Source organism: Nicotiana tabacum, chromosome 1, assembly GCF_000715075.1.
Source record: "Nicotiana tabacum cultivar K326 chromosome 1, ASM71507v2, whole genome shotgun sequence".
Classification (NCBI taxonomy): Eukaryota; Viridiplantae; Streptophyta; class Magnoliopsida; order Solanales; family Solanaceae; genus Nicotiana; species Nicotiana tabacum.
The window spans coordinates 15,689,366-15,714,184 of NC_134080.1; positions in this window are offsets into that span (position 1 = coordinate 15,689,366).

Genomic DNA, 24,819 nt, shown 5'->3' on the forward strand with positions numbered 1-24,819 from the left:
CCATTCGAAGTGAGGATAGCCATGCCGATCCCAGTGGTGATGTCAACCATGACACCATTCCATACAAATGTCGTACCCTGGGACTACATAGCCGAGGCGAAAAGGAAAGGTAAGGTAAGGTTTGAAGAAATTGTTGCAGCACAAGGTATGACAAGAACTGGTAGAGCCTATACCCCTGAACACCTAGCTAAATCAAGCAAGTAGGCCTCCAATCGGGTGACCCTCATTGAGACAGGTCCAGACGACCTTTGGAGGAAGATACATGCCAAGGAATATTCGGTCATTGACCAGTTAAGCAAAACGCCAGCACAAATATCCATTGTCTCTTTGTTGCGAAACTCCGAGGCGCACAAGAACGCTCTGTTAAAGGTGTTAAGTGAAGCAAATGTACCAAGTAACATCAAGGTTGGGGAAATGACTAATATGGTAGGGCAAGTGCTGGAAAGCCATAAGATCACCTTTCATGAGCACGAGCTGCCACCTGAAGGGCTGGGGCACAACAAAGCACTGCACATCACCGTGCAATGCGAAGATTATTTCATTACCAGAATCCTGATCGATGGAGGTTCCAGTCTTAACATTTGTCTGCTGGTAACACTCAAGAAGTTGGGTAAAGGGCTGCATGAGATAAAGGATGGAGCAATCAATGTAAAAGCCTTCGATGGTTCTTAGAGATCCATCATTGGTGAGATTAGTCTATGCTTGTAGATGGGACCAACCTGGTTTGAGGTCGATTTCCAGGTAATAGATGTACTAGCGTCTTACAACTTGTTGTTGGGACGGCCATAGATTCATATTGTTGGGGCTGTAGCATCAATGCTGAATCAGGCAGTAAAGTTTGAATGGAATGACTAGGAGGTGATCATTCACGGCGATGGTAGCAACCCTATATACAGTCGCCAGACCATTCCGGCAATCAAGGGAAGGAGGAAACTAGGTGGAGAGACTTACCACCACATTGAGAGGGTCAATACTATCGACAAAGACAATGGTGGGATAGCAAAATCGAGAGTATACTGAATTGGAGTGGGTACGAACCTGGCAAAGGGCTCGGCAAGAACCTCCAAGGAATCTCTAAGCCCATAAAACTCAAGAAACATGGAATTACCTTCGGTTTGGGATATGATTACACCTGTGGAGAGTTCAACAACTGGTCTCCACCATGGCGCGGTCCTTACTATCCATTAGAGCAACCAATACAGCATCTGGAGCAGACTTTCCAACCGGCTGACATTATTTATGGGTCGGATGAAGAAGAAGCACTTGCAGCAGTGAAGAACTTGTTTCTAGAGGACAATGTTATGGACTGTTGTGTTATTCTCGAGGTGGGGGAAGGCCCTTCCATACAGGCCGTGAGCAGAGGCGCACATCTCAATAATTGGACCATCAGGACAACCAAAGCCTGACGAGCCTCGGGGTAGCAAGGCTAAAACAAACATCATTTACTGTTTTATTTTACTAAATGATTTTCTTTTTGCCTTTTCATTTCCCACAATAAGATCTTCGATGTTCAAAACCGTTATTCAATTTATCAAAAACATGTTTGATTTCCCTTATGATTTAATATTTATTGCTATCTCTCCTTACTTTACCAATACAATATTACTTGTCTTGATGAACCAACAACTGTGACATGCAATGAGACAACGCAACAAACGGACATTGATTCAGAGGAAGATGACATACCTGACGAGATTGTCAAAGAAGTTGAGAACTTTGAGAACAGACCTAAGTCCAAGCGGGACGAGACCAAAATTGTCAACCCGGGAGATGCAGAAAACGTCAAGGTAACACGAATCAACATTCACCTATTGCCATCAGAAAAGGAAGAATACACAGAATTTCTAAAGGAATACGAGGACATATTCGCCTAGTCGTATGATGACAGGACTGGTCTAAGTACGTCTATTGTGGCTCATAAACTGCCAACCGATCCAATGTGTCCACCGATAAAGCAAAAGCTCAAAAAGTTCAAGTCTAATATGAGTCTAAAAATCAAGGAAGAAGTCACCAATTAGGTCAAAGCTAAGGTTCTCAGAGTAGTAGAATACCCAACATGGTTAGCCAACATTGTGCCAGTGCCAAAGAAGGATGGGAAGGTCAGAGTCTGTGTTGACTACTGGGATCTCAACTGGGCCAGTCCAAAAGATGACTTCCCTTTTCCAAACATACATATCCTGATTGACAATTGCGCCAAGCATGAGTTGCAATCATTTGTAGATTGCTTCGCTGGTTATCATCAGATATGGATGGATGAAGAAGATGCTGATAAAATGACTTTCATTATGCCATGGAAAATGTACTGTTACAATATAATGCCATTCTACCTAAAGAATGCAGGGGCCACCTACATGAGGGCCATGACTACCATATTCCATGATATGATACACAAGGAGATAGAGGTATATATGGACGATGTTATTATCAAATCCAAGAAGGCCACTAACCACATGGAAGATCTAAGGAAATTCTTCAATAGACTACGGAGGTAGAACTTGAAAATAAACCCTTCAAAGTGCGCATTTGGGGTTCCTGTTGGGAAATTGCTTGGGTTTATTGTGAGTCGCCGAGGAATAGAACTGGACCCATCGAAAGTCAAAGCTATTCAGGAATTGCCACCGTCAAAGAACAAGAAGGTTGTGATGAGTTTCTTGGGAAGGCTTAACTACATCAGTCGATTTATAGCACAGTCTACAATTATCTGTGAGCCAATCTTTAAGATGTTGAAGGACGCCACTACCAAATGGACCGATGACTGACAAAAGGCCTTCGACAGAATCAAAGAGTACCTACAACACCACCAGTCTTAGTCTCGTCCGAACCAGGTAGACCCTTACTACTCTAGCTTGCAGTGTTAGATGGAGCTTTTGGCTCGTTCTAGGACAGTATGATGAAACAGGGAGGAAGGAGCAGGCCATTTATTATCTCAGTAAGAAGTTCACCCCGTACGAGGCCCGGTATTCCCTGTTGGAACGCACCTGTTGTGCCTTGACTTGGGTAGCTCAAAAGATGAGACATTACTTCTGCGCCTATACTACATATCTCATATCAAGGATGGATCTTTTGAAGTATATTTTTCATAAGCCCATGCCCATCGACAAGCTAGCCAAGTGGCAAATCCTGTTGAGTAAGTTCGACATTGTTTACGTAACTAAGAAAGTAGTCAAGGGACAGGCATTAGCAGACCACCTTGCTGAAAACCCTGTGGATGGAGGATACAAACCCCTAAAAACGTATTTTCCCGATGAAGAGGTATCATTCATAGGAGAAGACATTACAGAATCCTATGACGGTTGAAGAATGTTTTTCGATGGAGCATCAAACTTCAAGGGAGTTAGCATAGGAGCAGTTCTAGCATCAGAAACTAGTCAGCATTATTCAGTGTCTGCCAAACTCAGGTTCCACTGCACCATCAATATGGCCGAGTATAAAGCCTGCATCTTAGGGCTCAAAATGGCCATTGACATGAACGTTCAAGAGTTGCTAGTAAGTGGAGATTCAGACTTACTTATACATCAGGTATGAGAAGAATGGGCAACCAAGAACTCCAAGATACTCCAGTATCTGCATCACGTACAAGAATTGAGAAAGAGGTTCACAAAGACGAAATTCAAGCATGTTCCTAGAGTCCAGAATGAGTTCGCTGATGCATTGGCTACCCTATCATCTATGACACAACATTCGGACAAGAATTTCATTGATCCTTTTCCAGTAAAGATCCATGATCAGCCAGCATACTGTGCCCATGTTGAAGAAGCAGCAGACGGAAAGCCTTAATTTCATGATATTAAGGAATATTTGGCAAAGGAGAGTACCCAGAGCTTGCAAATCCTACTCAAAAACACACACTTCGGAGATTGTCCAACAACTTCTTTCACAGCGGGGGAATCCTATATAGGAGGACTCCCGATTTAGGACTATTAAGGTGTGTTGATGCAAAGGAAGCATCCAAGCTACTAGAGGAAATTTATGCTGGGACCTGCGGTCCACATATAAACGATTTTGTCTTAGAAAAGAAGATACTCCGGGCTGGTTACTTCTGGATGACTATGGAAACAGACTGCATCCAGTATGTCCGGAAATGCCACTACTATCAGATTCATGCAGACACGATAAAGGTACCTCCAAGCGAGCGTAACACAACAAGCTCACTGTGGTCGTTTGCCGCCTGGGGATGGATACTATTGGACCAATCGAGTCTGCCACCTCCAATGGATAGAGGTTTATCCTAGTAGCCATCAACTATTTCACCAAATGGGTCGAAACAGCATCTTAGAAAGCAGTAACTAAGAAAGTCGGGGCAGACTTTGTCCGCGACCGCATTGGTTGTTGATTCGGGATTCCAGAGTTAATCATTACTGATAATGGCTCCAACCTCAACAACGACTTGATGAAAGCTATGTGTGAAACTTTCAAGATCAGACACAAGAATTCCATGGCCTACATGCCTCAAATAAATGGATTCGTAGAAGCCGCCAACAAGAATATCAAGAAGATATTGAGGAAAATGATATAAAGGCATAAATAGTGGCATGAGAAGTTATCATTTGCTCTACTAGGGTATCGTACCACGGTCCGTACATCAACCGGGGCAACCCCTATATGCTGGTTTATGGTATAGAGGCTGTCATTCCTGCTGAGGTAGAAATTCCTTCCCTAAGGATCATACAAGAAGCTGAGCTCGACGACGCAAAGTGGGTAAAAAGTCGTTACGAGCAACTAGCCCTTATAGACGGAAAGAGAATGAATGCAGTCTGCCATGGTCAACTCTATCAGAACAGAATGTCCAGAGCCTTATACAAAAGAATCAAGCCAAGACAGTTCACACCAGGGCAGCTGGTGTTAAAGAAAATTTTTCTGCATTAAGATGAAGCCAAAGGGAAGTTCTCTCCCAACTGGCAGGGTCTATACATGGTTCACCGAGTTCTGACCGGAGGAGCCCTCATACTTGCAAAAATGGACGGAGAAGTCTGGCCAAAGCAAATCAACTCTGATGCAGTCAAGAGCTACTATGTGTAACTTGAACTACGCTTTCCTTATATGATCTAACTTGAACTACGCCTGACCTGATTCCCGTTTAAGAGGGGATACATAGGCAGCCCTATGGGTTCGATCACAATTCAATAAAATTTTTATTTCTCCCCGCAATTGGAAATTGGGGCAGAATTTTGAGGAGGACCCTCAAAATTCCGAAGTAATTTCAGCCAATCGCCGCACGAGCAACAGTCAGAAACGTCAACCCATCAAACTGGGGCAGAATTTTGAGGAGAACCCTCAAAATTCCGTAGCAAGAGAGGTTGCAACATCCCGAACCATGTCACAGTCATCGTTTCATCTAAAAGCTATTATTAATTATAAATTTATGTCATATTTTTACAGACAAGAGTGGTTGCTCTGATGGTAAGCAACCCCCACTTCCAACCGAGAGGTTGTGAGTTCGAGTCTCCCCAAGAGCAAGGTGAGAAGTTCTTGGAGGGAAGGATGTCGGGGGTCTATTTGGAAACAGTCTCTCTACCCTAGGGTAGGGGTAAGGTCTACGTACACACTACCCTCCCCAGACCCCACTAAGTGGGATTATACTGGGTTGTTGTTGTTGTTGTTGTTGTTGTTATGTCATATTTTTACAAAATCATGAATGTTTATTATTTAAACTGCTTTGTTTAGCAACACTACCCTAACAATACAGACGGTATCACCAGATCAAAATCGAAGGAGTCAACCAAAGACAGCGGGGATACAAACTAACCTTCCCTTACAAAACCCACGATATTTCTTTGGATGCAGGCACTAGGATTGCGAAATCATTAAATATATTGTATGCCCATGGAACAAACATTGTTCAAGGATACGACTCTCCGAATCGTTGCACTTACCAACATTTGCTATCAGCACACACAAGAAATGCTCTGTAGTCACAATGCTCCCAGTAATCACAATGCCACAATCTGCTATATGCTAAGAAAAACTCTGCTATCATTCGTTATTGCATAAGGCTACTATTCTGCCTTCCGAGACTAAACGCTGTCTCCATCTGCATTCTTGCATAAGGCTACTATTCTTCCTTCCGAGACTAAACGCTGTCTACATCTACATTCTTGCATAAGGCTACCATTCTACCTTCTGAGACTAAACGCTGTCTCCATCTGCATTCTTGCATAAGGCTACCATTCTGCCTTCCGAGACTAAACGCTGTCTCTATCTGCATTCTTGCATAAGGCTACCATTCTGTCTTCCGAAACTAAATGTTATCTCCATCTCCATCTGCACTGCATAAAGCTACTATTCTGCCTTCCAATCTGCATAAGGCTACCATTTTGGCTTCCGAGGTTAAGCTCTACCTCCATCTGCATCTGCATTGCATAAGGCTACTATTCTGCCTTCCAACTTGCATAAGGCTACCATCCTGCCTTCCGAGGTTAAGCTCTACCTCCATCTGCATCTGCATTACATGAGGCTTTTCTGCCTTTCGAGGCTAAGCTCTGCCTCCAATTTTCTTCGAAACTAAGTGCTACCTCAAGCACTCTTTATCTCGTTTCTCCTACGGGCTAAGCTCTTCCCTTCAATTCGCAAGACTAAGCTCTGTCTCATCCATACTACTGCATCTTTCATGGGCTAAAATATCGCCAACTCATCCAAAGGCATCATCGTTCGGAGGCACCATCTTCATAGCCTGAGAACACCATGTCATGGCCTGATGATCTCTTTCAATCTTTCACATATCATTATTCAAAGGCGTAATGGTTCGGAGGCACCATCCTCATAGCCCGAGAACATCATTTCATGGCCTGCTAATCCTTTATCATACGCTTCATGGCCTAGGACATCATCGTCAGAGGACGCCATTCCTAACTGTCCAAAGGCAACATTCATGGTCCGATAGGAATTTGCATCATGCTTAAATTTATGCATAGTATGCGCTTGTATTGTTTCTAATTGCAAGTAAACCGGCGAGCAACGACCAATCCGTAGGAGTGGTTCCGCTCCAGTTCCCTCAGCCATATCAAACCTGACCATTCCCGTAAATCCTTCACTCACCCGGCCCTAGATATTACGTCTATTCTTGAAATGGCTTCATCGGTATACTCCGCCGATGGATCCGGAACTACATACGACCTGATTTATATTAAACTAAGGATATGTAGGCAGCTCAGAATCTAGGGTGCGGCCTAAATCTTCGTCAAACCGTTTCGCTTGGTCAAAATTGGCCATCATATCTTTACCCGACAACTCTTTCATCCTTCCCGGGGTAAAGAGGGGCATTTGTTGATACCCAATTTTTTCTTATATATTTTTTCAATATGCAAAATACCTTTAAAATAGCATATATATGCATATATAAGCATGTCCAAGGATTTATTATTTTTCCATAATTTTAAAGGTTTTTAATTGATTTATTTTCCTTTTCTTCATCCATAAAATCCCAATATTTATTTCCAAAATTATTATTTTAATAATTCGTCTATTAGATTTTTATATTTATGCCAAAATGTGGCTAAAGTATTTTTACACATTTTTACAATTTTATTTAGTATTTTTAAGCTAAATTGCATATAATTGCAATATTAGCCATTTCTAAGGTTTAATTAGGTTTTATTTTTTATAAAATGGGATCATGTATTTTTTAAATTGTTAATTGTGTGTTATAAATTATTTTAGCCTTTTAAATTAGTTTTCAGAAGTTATTTACTATTTTTTTATAAATTAAAAGGGAAAAAGTGGCTATTTAACTTATAGCCAAAATTGGCTTTAAAATCTAGCCCAAAAGAATCCCCAATTCCCTAGCTCAATTTTGATTTAAACCCGACACTAACCATTTAAACCCAACCAAATCTCGGATCCCTACCTACCCTATTTAATCTAGGCCATTGATCATTCAGATCAACGACCACCATTTCACCTGCCTAAAATAAACCTAAACGACCCCCTTAACCTACTTCATTTCCACCAACCCGCCGCCCTTGAATCTCCTTCCTCTCAAACTCTCTCTGAAACCTAAAGACAACCTTAGCCGCCGTCACCCAAATTAACCCTTATCCCCTTTGACTCTCACCCAATCCATAGACTCTCATGGCTATTTGAGACGTGTACCGATCTCTTATGTCTCCTGGTTGTTTGTTTCCGTGATTTCATGGACAGATCTCAAAGAGATCTAGTCCAGTCTTGGCTCAACTTCTATCTATGGTCTTTTCCCGGTCATCCATGGCCGATCAAGTCAGGTACATGGCTTTTCCTGCTAGATCGATAACTTTTCGAAGTCTTTCTCATTTTTCTGGATTCTCCGAAACCCTAACTTTAAAGGCTTTCCAATTTTCTTTTAGATCTGTCTTAGATCTGTGTATGTTATGAACCTCTTAAGTATTTTCCTTAAGGGTTTTCCGATTTTTCAAAGCGACTTTTCATTTTCAACGATTAGGATTTTTCTCAACCTCTTCTAAAAGATCTCTTCTCTAATTTTCAGTGTTGTTTTATGATCTTACTATGTTAAAACGATTTGTTTATGCTTTTCTTCTACCTGATTCAGCATGTTGAAAACCCTAAATATCATTGGTTTTATTCGGGGTCCCGGAACTGTATTCGTTTATTTTGTATACTTGTTCCGACTGGGTTCTTTGAGTTTAGATCCTTTTCTTTGTTTAACTGGACTGATTCTGAGTTCCTACCTTTTTAACTCAGCTTTGTTAAAACCCTAGTTTCTTGAAATTTCCTCACTTGTTACTAAGTGTTTTTTAAAGATATCCTTTACCTGTTGCTATGTGTTAGACTGTCTCCTTTATTTTTGGTTCTATGTGACTACTTGACTTTATTGACTATAATGCTTCGAGTAAGTTCTTTTACTACTGAGCCCTAGCCTATTCCTGTTACTGATGTATATTTGTGTGCATCTAGTTGTTTCTTTTGTCAATACGATTGGCCTTGCATGTTCATTCTTCTCTATTTATACGGCGATGTGCAGAATCATGATTATATCTTGATTGATCTTGATTTCCTCAAGTTACGACTGATTGCAAATATTTTCTTATAAACCCCTGGTTTCACTCGTTTTGTTTAAATTGATTGATTCCCTTCCTTTGCTATGATATTTTACCTCTGCTGAATCCTTTTTTAAAATTAAGTATATTTTGTACTTAGACTCAATTATTTACTCTATACTTTTACTATCCCCTATACTGTCAAAAATCAATCTTTCTCAAATTGATTTTCTTTCCTTAATTACCCATGTAAGTATCCGTTTGAGCAGTAATTCCTTGATTAAAGGGAATACTTGTATTAATTGATTCTGACTGTGATTACTTCCATATTTGTGTCAAACCTTTACTTGTTACCTTATTTTTCTACTCGTTTTAAAAGCTATAAATACACTAATGCTTTCATTAAAAAGACACGAACAACTGAATTCAAAAACGCACACTTACACATTCAAACTCTCTTTCTTTCACTACTACTTGTGCTACTGCCTTGTCTAGCCGACTGAAAGCCAAGACAAGACTTTGGAACTCTGATTGCTTCACTTTTTTTTGCACTTTGCTCCTTCAATTGAGTAGTAATTCCTTGATTAAAGGGAAACCTTTACTTTCATATTTGTGTCAAACCTTTACTTGTTACCTTATTTTTCTACTCGTTTTAAAAGTTATAAATACCCTAATGCTTTCTTTAACAAGACACGAACAACTGAGTTCAAAAACACACACTTACACATTCAAACTCTCTTTCTTTCACTACTACTTGTGCTACTGCATTGTCTAGCCGGCTGAAAGCCAAGGCTAGACTTTGGAACTCTGATTGCTTCACTTTTTCTGCACTTTTCTCCTTTAACTGGTATGTTCCTAGTTTAAATTCTGAAACCCAAACCTATGTGTTCCCTTGTTGTCAGTCACTGTCTCTTTCTAACTTAATGGCTCATGCTGTTGAGTTGTACTATTTGTTTACTGCTTTACTCAGCATGCTTAAACATCTGCCTTCTTTAAATGTGATAAACATATTTACTTGTTCCTATTTATGTCCTTCAACTAGCATGTTTATAATGTACCTAATCCATGACTAGTTGTGTGTTTCTGATTTGGGTCTTCTATGTCCCCAACCCCCATTCCTTGTCTGTATCTGCTGAAGCATGTAATTCTCTCTGAACTGGTTCTGTGTGTGTTGTTGTTGTTCCTACCCCCTTCCCCTTTTAAAAACTATTTTATTAGGCAATTCTTCTGTTGTTTGACAAACTCATTTCAAACATGTTGTTTCTAAAACTATTTTCCAACTCAACTCCTTTGAGTCTATGTCCAACACTCTCATATGCATTCTTAGATCATTTGGTTCTACCCCTCTTGAGTGAGCCTTGCTTTGGGACCCTTGAGCTCCCTCTGAACCTAGACATATAATGGCTGGCTCTTCCACACTGCACTTACTCTTGGTTATGCAATCTGGGTGTGAGCACTGCCCGGGATCCCTTGAGGTCCTTAGGGAACTCTGACATGCCCAGGTATGAGAATGGCTTTGGAATAGTATTGACATTTGAAGTGGTTTATTACATAACTCAGAGAGTAAGTCAAGATCAAGCTTCTTATGGTTGTAACTTATTTTATTTTTTTTGCATTTTTCTTATGTAATTCAACCACATGGTTTGTAATAATTTGTAAACAGTTAAGGGGTTGGCTAGTGAAAAGGGATGGGAAAATATTCATGCTATATAGTTGTTGAAGGGTAGAAAACATGTTATTATATTTATATTCCAAATTTTGCAATAGAAATAATGTTTAGGATTCATACAATGCATTAGAAATCATGCTCTTAGGATTCATGTTTTCTGCTTCCGCATCTCATTCATTAATCCATGCTTCATGTCCATCACTTAGAAATCCTGCTTCTAGGATGAATAAATAATAAAAAAAAACATGCTACTCATGAAGTTGTTCCTTAATAATTCTACAATTCTTTCATTTAGCAACCATGTCTTTGGAACTCTGTCATCTGCATGTGCATATTAGAAAACATGTTCTAGGATGCTGTTTGCATTTTGTTTAAAAACGCCTAGTTAATTACTGACTCGTGAAAAGGTAGTAAGGTACTAGTTTTACATTGCGAAGTTTTTGAATGACTAGTAATAATCTCTGCATCTAGAACAATATGTTTTAGGTAATAATAAGCTCCAAATTGTCTCAGCAATTCTGAATAATTACTGAATCTTGCTTACGCCTAGGGAAGCCTTAGGTGATTACTTAAACTGAAACTACATCTGTTTAATTCTAGACTACTATAACCAGCAGGCAGGCCTGATTCGGACTTCTTTTCTGAGTTATATAATGAATTTGGTTCTGACTTAAATATCCTGCTTTAGGATTTTAAAATTCATACCTTAACTGTGTATAAGTCATGCAGTCTAAGTGCACTATTTGTGGAGGTATAACTGAGCTTTCTATCTGCTTATATGTTTCCCCCTAATTGCGGTCTTATATGTTTTTATATGTCGCTTTAGCATTTTTACTTTTAAACCTGAGGGTCTGCCTAGAACCTCCTTCTTATATGAATAGAAGTCCTAAAATTTCTCCGGGACTGATATGAAGGGACGAGTAGCAGCATGCAATAAGATTCGAGACCAATCATCGCTCTAATTACCTTCATGGGGAGGGAAACGGTAGATATGGATATGATGATAGGTCCGCTAATACCACGTGTATCCCCTCTTCCGAGGAGTGTCATACTGGATATTGTATTGATGTGATCCATATTACAAACAAACTTAGGATACCCTTTTATTTTTTTTATAAGTACGCTTAGATTGTAACTTTTTTTTAAAACCTTCCTTTCAATAATTGTTTTCAAACACTTGTGTATTTAAACTTAAACCCCATATTACTTGAGTCTTACTTGTTTGTTTGCTAATTGCATAAATTCACAAAACTGTCTGGCCGAGAACCACACTAGTGGATCCTGAGAGGTGCCCAACATCTTCTCGTTAGGATAATTTCAAGCCCTTACCCTATCTCTAGTTATCAAGCATAGTTGTAGTTGAACCTTATAGGTGCCCTAACATACCTTATAACTATTAGGTGGAGACTCTTCAAATACCCAATTACCAAAAGGAAATGATTAATTACACCCTAATGTCGAAACCCGAACTCCCCTCCGCGGAGGAAAAAAGGGGGCGCGACAATGACAATCATGGCAGACAATGAAATTGGTTCCAGAATAATAAGAAGCATTAGAAAATATGCCTTGAATTTATGGCTAGCTACTATCACAATTCCAAGATAATTCAAAGTACAATGAAATAAATCAAGCAGAGTGTGGCACGAAATACAAAGCCGATATGAACTTCTAGTGACTCGTTGGCAAATATTCCTTGTTTTAAGCTGATAGAGATTTGACTTCTAACAACATATTTTTCTGAGATCCATGATATTGACCCCTGAACAAAACCTCCGAAAATATCACTCGTTCGAGTGAAAGATATCATATATGTGGCTTGTTGGTTGACCTTGGTGAAGACAAGCCTGATAGGCTCAACCACCGTATGAACTCCTAAAATTTGAGTGATTCTAACAACATAAATGGAATTTGCATCACCAACATTTGTAACTCTTGATGTATAGTTTGATTCTCCGCTCCAAGTACAATGGAGAAAGAAGGATAGTTCAGCTCCGCCTCAGACATGCTTGATACTAACGAGCAGTTGACACTTTGATGCACATTGAGCCCAATCTCTTTTTCTTTGTATCCAAGGCCACACAAGTATTGAATATAGTTAATGAGGTGAATATCATAAATAAGCCCTAGATTACTTGCTTTTGATGCATTTATATGCCCAACACCAATGGCAAATACATCAGCAGGATGTTTTCTTTCATCAAGGATGGGCTGACCCTTGAGGTTGGATTGATCAGATCTAGTCATAATTGCGAATTTAATTGCAGCTGGTGACCAATCTGGGTGTGCACTTTTGAGCAAAGTTGCAATGCCGCTTTTGTAGGGATAAGACATTGAGGTACTAGAGATGATGTTAAATGTTAAATCTGTGCCTTTTATTTTCTCCATTGAGAGAGGCCATGCAACAAGAATATTCACTCCAGGGCCAATAATGTCAAACTTGAGTATGTCTGGACTTGCGGAGTTTGGGCCCCTGGAAGAAAAAAAATACTAAAAATAGTGTATCCATAAAGCCTATCTTTGTTCCTTCGGAATAGATTCCTACCTCGGCTGTGGGGATGAGTTAATGTAGCTTTTAATTTTTTATCCCTCATCATGACCCAAAGTAGTTGCTGGAAGGACATGAGCAACTTAAAAGTGGTGTTGCCGATGACATTTGGATTGACTATAATTATGGCGACACCAACCACATCCTTTACCGTTTTGCCTTGAGAAGTTCCAAGTTTCACATCATTTCCACCTCTCATTCCCTATTTTTATTAAGAGAGTTGACCGCCAAATTTTGTAGCTAGTAATTGGCATTGTGTCATGACTATGTTAAGATAAAGGTTCCCCAGTGCCTTCGAATTGTGGGTCCGCCTCTGCATATTAACTCGTTATAAGTTCGTCATGTTTTACAAATAACCTTTTTAGCAATTGATGTGGGATGCACATATATTTCACATTTTGTATCTAAAATTATTTTTTACATATAAATTCTCTAAATAAGATGTATATGTTATGCACGTACATTTAAACTAGTTATTATTGCAAGCAACCATCAAAAGAAAAATAATTGAAATTGGAGATTGCAAGCATTCATATTTAAGACAAAGAAAATCATTACTAGGGAAACTAATTAAGCTAACTCTCCTCTCACTACATTAAAGATGAGAAATTGAGAGTGCAAGCAGCTTAAGCAGTAGTCATAGCCTTCAAAAGATAAATGGCTTTTAATATATTTGGACAATCAGCCAATAAAATTATATCCGCTAGTCAAACATGCAAAAAGTCATTGAGATTACGCTGGGACATCTGCCTTTCCGGCCATGATAGTAACATGCCACCTCCGTATGCAAATGGAAAGGGAAATGCGAGTTTCACGAGACATTTTTACTCTTCTCACTTCAATTTCTATTTTATACCTTAAAAATATTTTTAAAATATGTATCCATTTATAAGTTTATCATGCTTTGCAAATAACTTTTTTAACAATTGATGTGAGATGCACGTATATTGCACATTTATTTTTAAATTATTATTTTTTACATATAAAGTCTCTAAATAAGATGCATATGCTATGCACATACCTTTAAACTAGTTATTATTAAAATAAATTTATACAAAAATATTAAATTTATTTATATACTTTTTCGACTACCGAATGTAAATAATTTGTGGTGCAGGCTAAAAATAAAAATAAAAACCATAAAATGACCCACCCAATTGGGTTCTTTTACTTTGCATTTCATGGTTGAGTTTCTCAAATACTCCAATTTTATTATGTAATCATCGCAAAATAATCAAAGTTAAGTAACCATTAAATGTGTATTCCTTTTTATGATAAACGGTAAAAATGATTCTATTTATATAATTTTGTTCATGTCATCGTTATATATGACACTGAAATATTTCTCTAAATGTAAAAGTGGTTAATTTTAATTGGAAAAATTGTTAAGTGTGCACGGTTTTGCGTAATTGTAGGCAATACCTAGAGTTGAAGAAACTTGACATAATTAGACTATATTCCACAATATGAAGAAGGTAGATAGTGATCTAATTTGCGTTTTAAATTAAATTACGTTCAAGTAACAAATTCTCTATAATTGTTTTCATTTGACGTTTTTACTTATTAAACTTACATGTTATAATATTTCCTCCGAATGAAATGTACATTAAACTAAAAGTTGATTTTAGAAAATATTATAATTTCCTCTCGATGGGTTAAATTAAACTACTCAAAAGTCAAAACAAGCCAAGGACACAGGGATTTAATTTACATTGTTCATAACTGCATGAGCAGGATTTTAAGTATAATCAACTGTCACGACCCAATTTCCGAACCCGATCGTGATGGCGCCTCTCGTGAAGACAAGGCCAGCCAGACCAAAACAGAACACCTCTTTTAAACAGTTAAATATCATAAGCAGTTCTAAAGCATGATATAATATTCATAATTTGCGGAATTAACGATAACAACAGTAAAAGCCATCCCGATACAGCCCAAACCGGGGTGTCACAAGCCATGAGCAACTAAGAGAAAATCCTGATACAGTCTACTAATCACTAAACCCGATACAATAGTTCTAAGAACATGAAATGATAAGATAAGGGAGGCACGGGGGCTGGAGACGCCAACAACTACCTCGTGATCTCCGAAACACTGCCTGGACGGGAAGATCAGCACTCAGGAGCGGACTCTGCAATGCCTGAATCTGCACACACGGTGCAGGGAGTAATGTGAGTACTACAACCCAGTGAGTAATAATTATAAATAATGGCTGAAAGCATGAAAACACATAAAGGCACAAAGCAATTCTATATCAAAGTAGTAAAAATCACGTAAAGCAGTAAATCAGTGAAGAAGTCAAGTGAAATCTCTTTAAATCAGGTAAAACAGGTAATTTAGCAGGTAAATAACAAGTAGAAATCCACCTCTCGGGCACAGTATCAATCACTCAGAACAGTATCAGCTCCTCGGGCTCACTCTCATCACTTAGTGCTCATTCTCAACTCTCAACCCATATATCTCTCATAATAACAGAAATCAGAATAACCACTGCGGCGTGCAGCCTGATCCGTACATCGCTGTGGCGTGCAGCCCGATCCATATATTTAGTCGACTGCACTCACTGAGGGTGTGTAGACTCCGGAGGGGCTCCTACAGCACAAACACTATATTGTTGCGCGTGCAGCCCGATCCATATAAGTATTGTTGCGGCGTGCAGCCCGATCCATAACATATATAATATCCTCACCATTGGGTTCTCAACCCCTCTCAGTCATTACCCTCACAGCCTCTCGGGCACAATAATAGAAGATAGGGATCTCAGCCCACAAATTCCTCTCATTTAGGAATAGTATGATAACACCAGCTCGAATCGTTTAAAACCGATAGAAACATGACTGAGGATATGATTCTTAAGAAGTATAGTGAGGAAAATCAGTCAAAATCCCCGAAGGGTTCAAATAGTTGGCACGAAGCCCAAATATGGCAATTAACCCAAATCATGATGATAACAAATAAGTTTCAGTCAAATACGCGGTAAAATCATCAGTCAGACGGACCAAGTCTCAATCCCCAGTAGTAAAATACCCCACGCTCATCATCCAGCGCGTGTCTCACCTCAATATAGCACTACGATGTGCAATCTGGGGTTTCAAACCCTCAGGACATCATTTACAATCATTACTCACCTCGAACCAGCTACAACTCTAGCTCACGACGCCTTTGCCCCTCAAATCGGCCTCCACGCGCGTCGAATCTATCCAAAATCAGAATGAATACTTCACAATATGCTAAGGGAACAAAGCCCAAGCGAAAACAATCGAAAAATATCAAAAATCCCAAAATTAGTAAAACTCGAGCCCCGGACCCACTTCTCGAAACTCAGAAATTTTTACATCAACGGGTTCCTTGTCCTCCCACGAGTTCATACATATTAAAAGTTCTCGAATCCGACCTCAAATGGTCCTTCAAATTCCAGTTTTAAAGTTCAAAATCCCAAGCCCTAGTTCTTCCATTTTTAGCTTAGGTTCCATGAATTTCTAGGTTAATTTCACAATAGAATCACGTTTTAGGTTCATAAATCTTACCTGCAATCACTTCTCCTTGAATCCCTCTTCAACCTCCCTCAAAGAGCTCTCAAAATGATCAACTATGGTGGAAAAATGGCTCAAAATCGCGGATGAAATGTTTTATAAACTTACTACTCAGTTCTGGTATTCCTTCATTGCGATCGTGGCCCTAGCCTCGCGATCACGAAGAGAAAAATTCCACGACTCCAAAAATACACTATCCGAACGCGATGACTTCACTGCGAACGCGATGCTTGATTTCCCAGACCTGTGCGAACGCGACCCAACTGATACGAACGCGAAGAACAAAACCACTGGACCCCCAAATACTTATACACGAACGCGAAACACTGCATGCGAACGCGAAGCACAAGATCAAAGCCCTCCGCGAATGCGAGACCTCAAATGAGAACGCGAAGGCTAAACTCGGGCCAACCCAAAATCCTTCTACGCTATCGCGATGGACCCTACGCGATCGCGAAGGCTTAAAACCTGCAACATCTGATCAGCCAATTCTGCAACTTCTCAAAGCCAAAAATTGTCCGATTGACCTCCGAAACTCACCCGAGGCCCCCGAGACCTCAACCAAAAATGCCAACACATCCTAAAACCCTATTCAAACTTGCTCCAATCATCAAAACACCTCAAACAACATTAAATTACCCAAAATTCATCGGATTCAAGCCTAAGTTTTCTAAAACTTCAGAAATACGCTTTCGATCAAAAACCCAACCAAACCATGTCTGAATGACCTAAAATTTTGCACACACATCAAAAATGACATAACAAAGCTATAACAACTCTCGAATTTCCATTCCGACCCTCGGATCAAAATCTCCCCTAACAACCGAAAATCGCCAAAATACTAACTTCGCCAATTCAAGCCTAATTCTACACCGGACCTCCCAAACTAATCCCGATCACACTCCTAAGCCATAAATCACCTCCCGAAGCTAACCGAACCATCGGAACTATCATCCGAGCCCTCTAACACACAAGTCAACACCCAGATGACTTTTCCAACTTGAACCTTCTCAAAAGAGACTAAGTGTCTCATTTCTTACCAAATTCACTCTGAACGCAACCTACTCAACTCGATCATATAAAACACGGATAACGAAGCATAATAAAGCAGAAATAAGGGAAACGAGCGGTAACTCATGAGACGACTGGACGGGTCGTCACATCAACACTTGGGATGACAATCATGGCAAACAATGAAATTGGAGCCAAAATAAAAAGAAGCGTTAGAAAATATACCTTGAATTTATGCTAGCTACTATCTCAATTTCAAGATAGTTCAAAATACAATGAAATAAATCAAGCAGAGTGTAGCACGAAATACAAAGCCGATTTGAACTTCTAGTGATTCGTTGGCAAGTATTCCTTGTTTTAAGCTGATATAGATTTGATTCCTAACAACATATTTTTCTGAGATCCATGATATTGACCCCTGAATAAAACCTCTAAAAATTTCACTCGTTTGGGTGAAAGATATCATATATGTGGCTTGATGGTTGACCTTGGTGAAGACAAGCCTGATAGGCTCAACCACCGTATGAACTCCTGGAATTTGAGTAATGCTAACAACATAAATGGAATTTGCATCACCAACATTTGTAACTCTCCTTGTATAGTTTGGTTCTCCGCTCCAAGTACAACGGATAAAGAAGGATAGTTCAGATCCGCCTCAGATATGCTTGATACTAACGAGCAGTTGACACTTTGATGCACAATGAACCCAATCTCCTTTTCTTTATATCTGAGGCGACACAAGTATTGAATATAGTTAATGGTGTGAATATCATAAATAAGCCCTAGATTACTTGCTTTTGATGTATTTATATGCCCAACACCAATGGAAAATACATCAGCAGGAAGTTTCCTTTCATCAAGGATGGGCTGACCCTTGAGGTTGGATTGATCAGCTCAAGTCATAATTGCGAATTTAATTGCAGCTGGTGACCAATCCGGATGTGCGCTTTTGAGCAATGCTGCAATGCCGCTTATGTGGGGATAAGACATTGAGGTACCTGAGAAGATGTTAAATATCGAATATGTTCCTTTTATATTCTCCATTGAGAAAGGCCATGCAGCAAGAATATTCACTCTAGGGCCAATAATGTCAGGCTTGAATATGCCTGGACTTCCGGAGTTTGGGCCTCTGGAAGAAAAAAGGAATTTTTATCTCCTATAGCAAAGGTTAACACCTTATTTATTTTAAATAAATACCATTTAAAAAAGTTATATTCTATAGATACCTTTTAAGTTTTATAGGAAAATATTTAATTTTGGTTACCTCCTAGCCCTAAGCCACTAAATACGCTAATCAGTTACAATATTTTCTTTCTCTCTCTACTTTGATACATCCCATTCTCTTCCCCATCCCATTAAAATTTTCGATTCTCTTCCTCTTCTCTGTCTAGTTTGCTTGCAATTTTCTCCTCCATCGATATCCCCTCGTATACTGAGCCTTGGAGAAGTGCCAACAAGGAGCAAAACACTTCGAGGGCTACAATTTGTTACTTCAACTCTGGCTCATGGAACATCTCCAAAAGGGCAAATACCGACAAGAGATTCAGCGAAGGGAGTGGGATGATCACATAGCTTTCCATCATCCAAAGCGAATGAATTACATCCCCAATATGTTCGCTCAGCCTGAGAATGCTAAAGGGTGGGTTGAGCTATTTGATAATCTGACTGAAGAACATGTTCAATGGATGTTCGAGTGGTTTCCGACCGAGGAGTTCATCGCCCAATCCAGAGATGCACCTTTCCTGATATTAATTGGTCTGAGAGGAACATACCCTTATGTCCCTCTCCGAGTTATGAGGCAAGCTGGTAGGAAGCAAGTTATACCCAAGGTCGACAAGATGATCCATTTCCAAGCTGACTTCCAAAATGATGATTGTCCCTACAAGTGCCAATTCTAGCATATGTGGAACTATAAGGTCGTAACGAGGAAAGATACCATCAAGCCAGACATGTATCATGCTGGTTGTACTTCTTTCTACTCAAGATGGCTGGAAGACAATCATGATGGTCTGGGCCAGCCAGGGTTTGTTTGAGGTCACAGGAATAAAGATGAAAAGGCCGAGGTGCAAGTCAAGTACAACTAGTTGCGCAAAAGGATCCGTGAGTATGAAAGAGAACACCGCGAGATATAAGAGTCTAACTAGAAGCTGATTGAGGAATGGAAGGACATGGTTGTCAGTGCCAACAAGCGGCTAGGATACTTGGAGCGAGGCATAGTAGAACTGGAGAGAAAATTTCTTAAGAGGGTCGAAGATTGTCAAAATGCTGAAGGGACCGAAGGCGGACATCTAGTCAGAGCGTACCTGTTGCTGGGACTTCGCGAGTTGGGGAAGATGTTCGACGGAGCCAAGGATGCCAAATCTAGGGAAGGTCCTTCTAGGACCAAGTAGATAGGAGTTTATCTTTTCGCCTTATAAATGTAATAAGGCCAATGGCCATTAGTGACTTTTATTTATTGTTTATTTAGTGTCGATTTGGGATTCGTCTTATTTTTTTATCAATAAAATGAGGCATTTAGCATTCTAAGTTCTCCAAACCAATTTGTCTCTAGGCCTACCTCGGGCATAAAGAGGTTCCAAAATTATGACACAATTTACATTCCCGCACTATGTGTTTAAATATTGCAACACTTTTTATGATCCTTACTAACTTGGTTACCTTTTTGTTTTTCTTTTTTCTTTTTATTATTCTCATCCCCAAATGTTAGTTCGTGCACTCTAGTATCATTATCTTATTCCATGATATCAAGGGGACCTCCACCCACTCCTCCTCTTAGTCCTGTCAAAAACAAGAACAAAAGCTAGATGGAAGATTTGAACAACGTCAGGAAGGAGAATCCAATTGAACAGGTAGAGGCCATTAATGGCCATGGTACTCAGGTTCCTAATGATAATATGTCACAACTTGAACAGAAGTTGCTGAAATTCCAAGAAGAACTCGATCAGGTTCGGAATCTGGCAAGACTGTCATTTTCCCTCAGCACCCTAGATATCAACTTCCCTAACACTCAAAACCCTACACCTCCTCAAAACATCCCAAAGCAACAGAATCATCCCACTCCTCACCATCATACTATTCCACCAATGAATCAATGCAACACCTGCCATACCCCAAACAACACTCCACTACTCATCCTAGAACCCCAAAATTTCACAAACGACCACTTTCACACCCACCATAACACCCCTATCTACGTGGAGACCATGCCACACTCCGGCCAACCTATCTCAAGCACACTTGAGTCTCATGAAAAGGATCTGCTTATCAGGAACCTGGCTGAGGAACTTAAGAAATTGACTAGCCGGATTCAGGGCATTGAGGGAAGAAAAGGAATCGAGGGGCTAAACTATGAGGATATTTGCATACAGCCTGATGTCGAACTGCCCAAGGGGTACAAACCTCCTAAGTTCGAAATATTTAATGGTATGGGTGATCCAAGGGTCCATATAAGGACATACTGCGACAAGCTGGTTGGAGTAGGGAAAGACGAGAGAATCCGCATGAAGCTATTCATAAGGAGTTTAAAAGGAGATGCATTGTCTTGGTACATCAGCCAAGATCCCAAGAAGTGCTCAAGCTGGGTAGGCATGACATCTTATTTTATGGATAGATTCAGGTTTAATACAAAGAATGCGCCAGACGTGTTCTATATTCAGAATCTAAAAAAGAATCCCACAAAGACAATTCGCGAGTATGACACTCGCTGGAGGTCCGAAGATGCTAAGGTCAGACCTGCCTTAGAAGAGGAGAAAATGAACAAGTTCTTTGTTTGGGCTCAAGACCCGCAATATTATGAATGACTGATGATGATCGAGAATCACAAATTCTCCAACATTATCAAACTGGGTGAAAGAATTGAAGAAGGTATCAAAAGTGGTATGGTTACAAACTTCAAGGCCTTGCAAGCTACAAATAAGGCTTTACAGTCTGGTGGTGTGTCCAAAAAGAGGGACGTAGAGGCCGTGATGGTTGCACAAAGGACCAAATCTCCCCTCAAATACCAAACTTATCCAACACCTCCACTCATATATCAGTCAACCCTAAATTACCAAGCACTTTCACCCTCATACCAAGCTCCACCACCAACTTATCAATCACATCCACCTCCTAATATAAACCTACCTCACCTAGATACTCCCAACCCGCGCATGTATACCAAACCTATAATGCTCAACCATCCCACTATCAATCACCTCCTGCTCACCAAAACCTCCCTAGACCTCGACATAATTTTGATCGCAGACCTCTAAAACAATATACAACCATCGCTGAACCCAATGACCAGCTGTATGAGAGACTCAAAGCTACTGGCTATGTCACCCCCATCCCCGCTGCAACCCCTGAGAATCCTTCTCAATGGGTTAACCCAAACAAATCCTATGCATACCACTCCGGCATGAAAGGGTACACCATCGATGAGTGCCGCTCCTTGAAGGACAAGATACAGTCCTTGATTGATAACAAGATTATTGTGGCAAAGGAACCTGTTCCAAATTTCTGCAAAAACCCTCTGCCAGACCATAAGGGTGGAGGTATCCACATGATTGAAATAGAAGATGACTGGGATCCCGAAGGATCAATCGGGTTAATCGCAGAAGGTGATGACCCAAAGAAACCAATAATTACTCTCAATCCAATCATAGTCCAGATTCAACCATCTGAGGACGCTGAGGTGAATATGTCTGTACCACTTGCGTTTTAAGCAACATCATTCGTAAAGACACCGGCACCAATTAAGGTTGAATTCGTGTCTCCGACAAATGCACATGCACTATTTGAGGTTGCAGTTTTGCCGTCCAAGGCACATGCTCCATTTGGAGTGAGGATAGCCACGCCGATCCCAGTGGCAATGTCAACCATGACACCATTTCATACAAAGGTTGTACCCTGGGACTATACAGCCGAGGTGAGGAGGAAAGGCAAGGTCAGGTTCGAAGAGACTGTTGCAGCACAGGGTATGGCAAGAACTGGTAGAATCTATACCACTGAACATCTACCTGAGTCAAGCAAGCAGGCCTCCAATTGGCCACCCATCATTGAGACAGGTCCAGACGATCTTCTAGAGGAAAATATAGGCCAAGGAGTATTCGGTAATTGACCAGTTAAACAAGACGCCGACACAAATATCCATTCTTTCTTTGCTGCAGAATTTCGAGGCACACAAGAATGCTCTGTTAAAGGTGCTGAGTGAAGCATACGTACCAAGCAACATCACTGGCGGGGACATGGCTAAGATGGTAGGAAAGGTGCTGGAAAGCCATAAAATCACCTTTCATGAGGACGAGCAGCCACCTAAAGGGCCGGGGAACAACAAAACACTGCACATCACCAATCAATATGAAGATAATTTCATCACCAGAATCCTGATCGATAGGGGTTCCAGTCTCAACATTTGTCCACTGGTAACACTCAAGAAGCTGGGTAAAGGACTGCACGAGATAAATGATAGAGCGATAAACGTGAAAGCCTTCGATGGTTCTCAGAGGTCCACCATTGGTGAGATTATTCTATGCTTGCAGATGGGACCAACCTGGTTTGATGTTGATTTCCATGTAATAGATGTGCCAACATCTTACAACTTGCTACCGGGATGACCATGGATTCATGCGGCTGAGGCCGTAGCATCAACACTGCATCAGGTAGTAAAATTTGAATGGAATCACTAGGAAGTGATCATTCACGGCGACAGTAGCAACCCTATATACAGTAGTCAGACCATTCCGACAATCGAGGGAAGAAGAAAGCTGGGTGGAGAGACTTACCACCACATTGAATGGGTCAATGCTATCGACAAAGACAAATGGTGGGATAACAAAATCGAGAGTATACTAAATTGGAGTGGGTAGGAACCTGGCAAGGGGCTCGGCAAGAACATCCAAGGAATTTCTAAGCCCGTAAAACTCAAGAAACATGACACTACCTTTGATTTGGGATATGATTACATATGGGAAGAATTTAACAACTAGTCGCCACCATGGCGCGCTCCTTACTATCCACTGGAGCAGCCAATACCGCGTGTGGAGCAAACTTTACAATAGCTTGACATTGTTTACGGGTCAGATGAAGAAGAAGCACTGACAGCGATGAAGAACTTGTTCCTAGAAGACAATGATATGGACTGTTGTGTTGTTCTCGAGGAGGAGGGGGAGGAAGGACCTTCCATACAGGCTGTGAGCAGAGGGTCATGCCTCAATAACTGGACCATCAGGACAACCAAAGCCTAACGAGCCTCGGGGTAGCAAGTCTAAAACAAGCATTATCTATTGTTTTTACTAAATGATTTTCTTTTCACATTTTCAATTCCCGCAATAGATCTTCAATGTTCAAAACAGTTATGCAATTTATCAAAGCATTTTGACTTTTCTTATGAATCAACACTTATTATTTTTTTCTCTCATTAATTTACTCATACAACATTACTATTATTTATCTTGATGAACCAATGACTGTGACATGCAATGAGACAACGCAACAAACGGACATTGATTCAGAGAAGGATAACATACCTGACAAGATTGTTAGAGAAGTTGAGAATTTTGAAAATAGACCCAAGTCCAACCTGGACGAGACCGAAACTATTAACATGGGAGATGCAGAAAATGTCAAGGAAACACGAATCAGCATTCACCTATCGCCATCAGAAAAGAAAGAATACATAGAATTTCTAAAGGAATATAAGGACATATTCGCCTGGTCGTATGATGACATGATTGGTCTGAGTACGTCTATTGTGGCTCATAAACTTCCAACCGATCCAACATGTCCACTGGTAAAACAAAAGCTCAGAAAGTTCAAACCCGAGATAAGTTCGAAAATTAAGGAAGAAGTCACCAAGCAGGTCAAAGCTAAGGTTCTCAGGGTAGTAGAATACCCGACATGGTTAGCCAATATTGTGCCAATACCAAAGAAGGATGGGAAGGTCATAGTCTATGTCAACTACCGAGATCTCAATTGGGCCAGTCCGAAAGACGACATCCCTTTGCTAAATATACATATCCCGATTGACAATTGTGCAAAGCATGAGCTGCAGTCATTTGTAGATTGTTTCACTCGTTATCATCAGATCTAGATGAATGAAGAAGATGCGGAGAA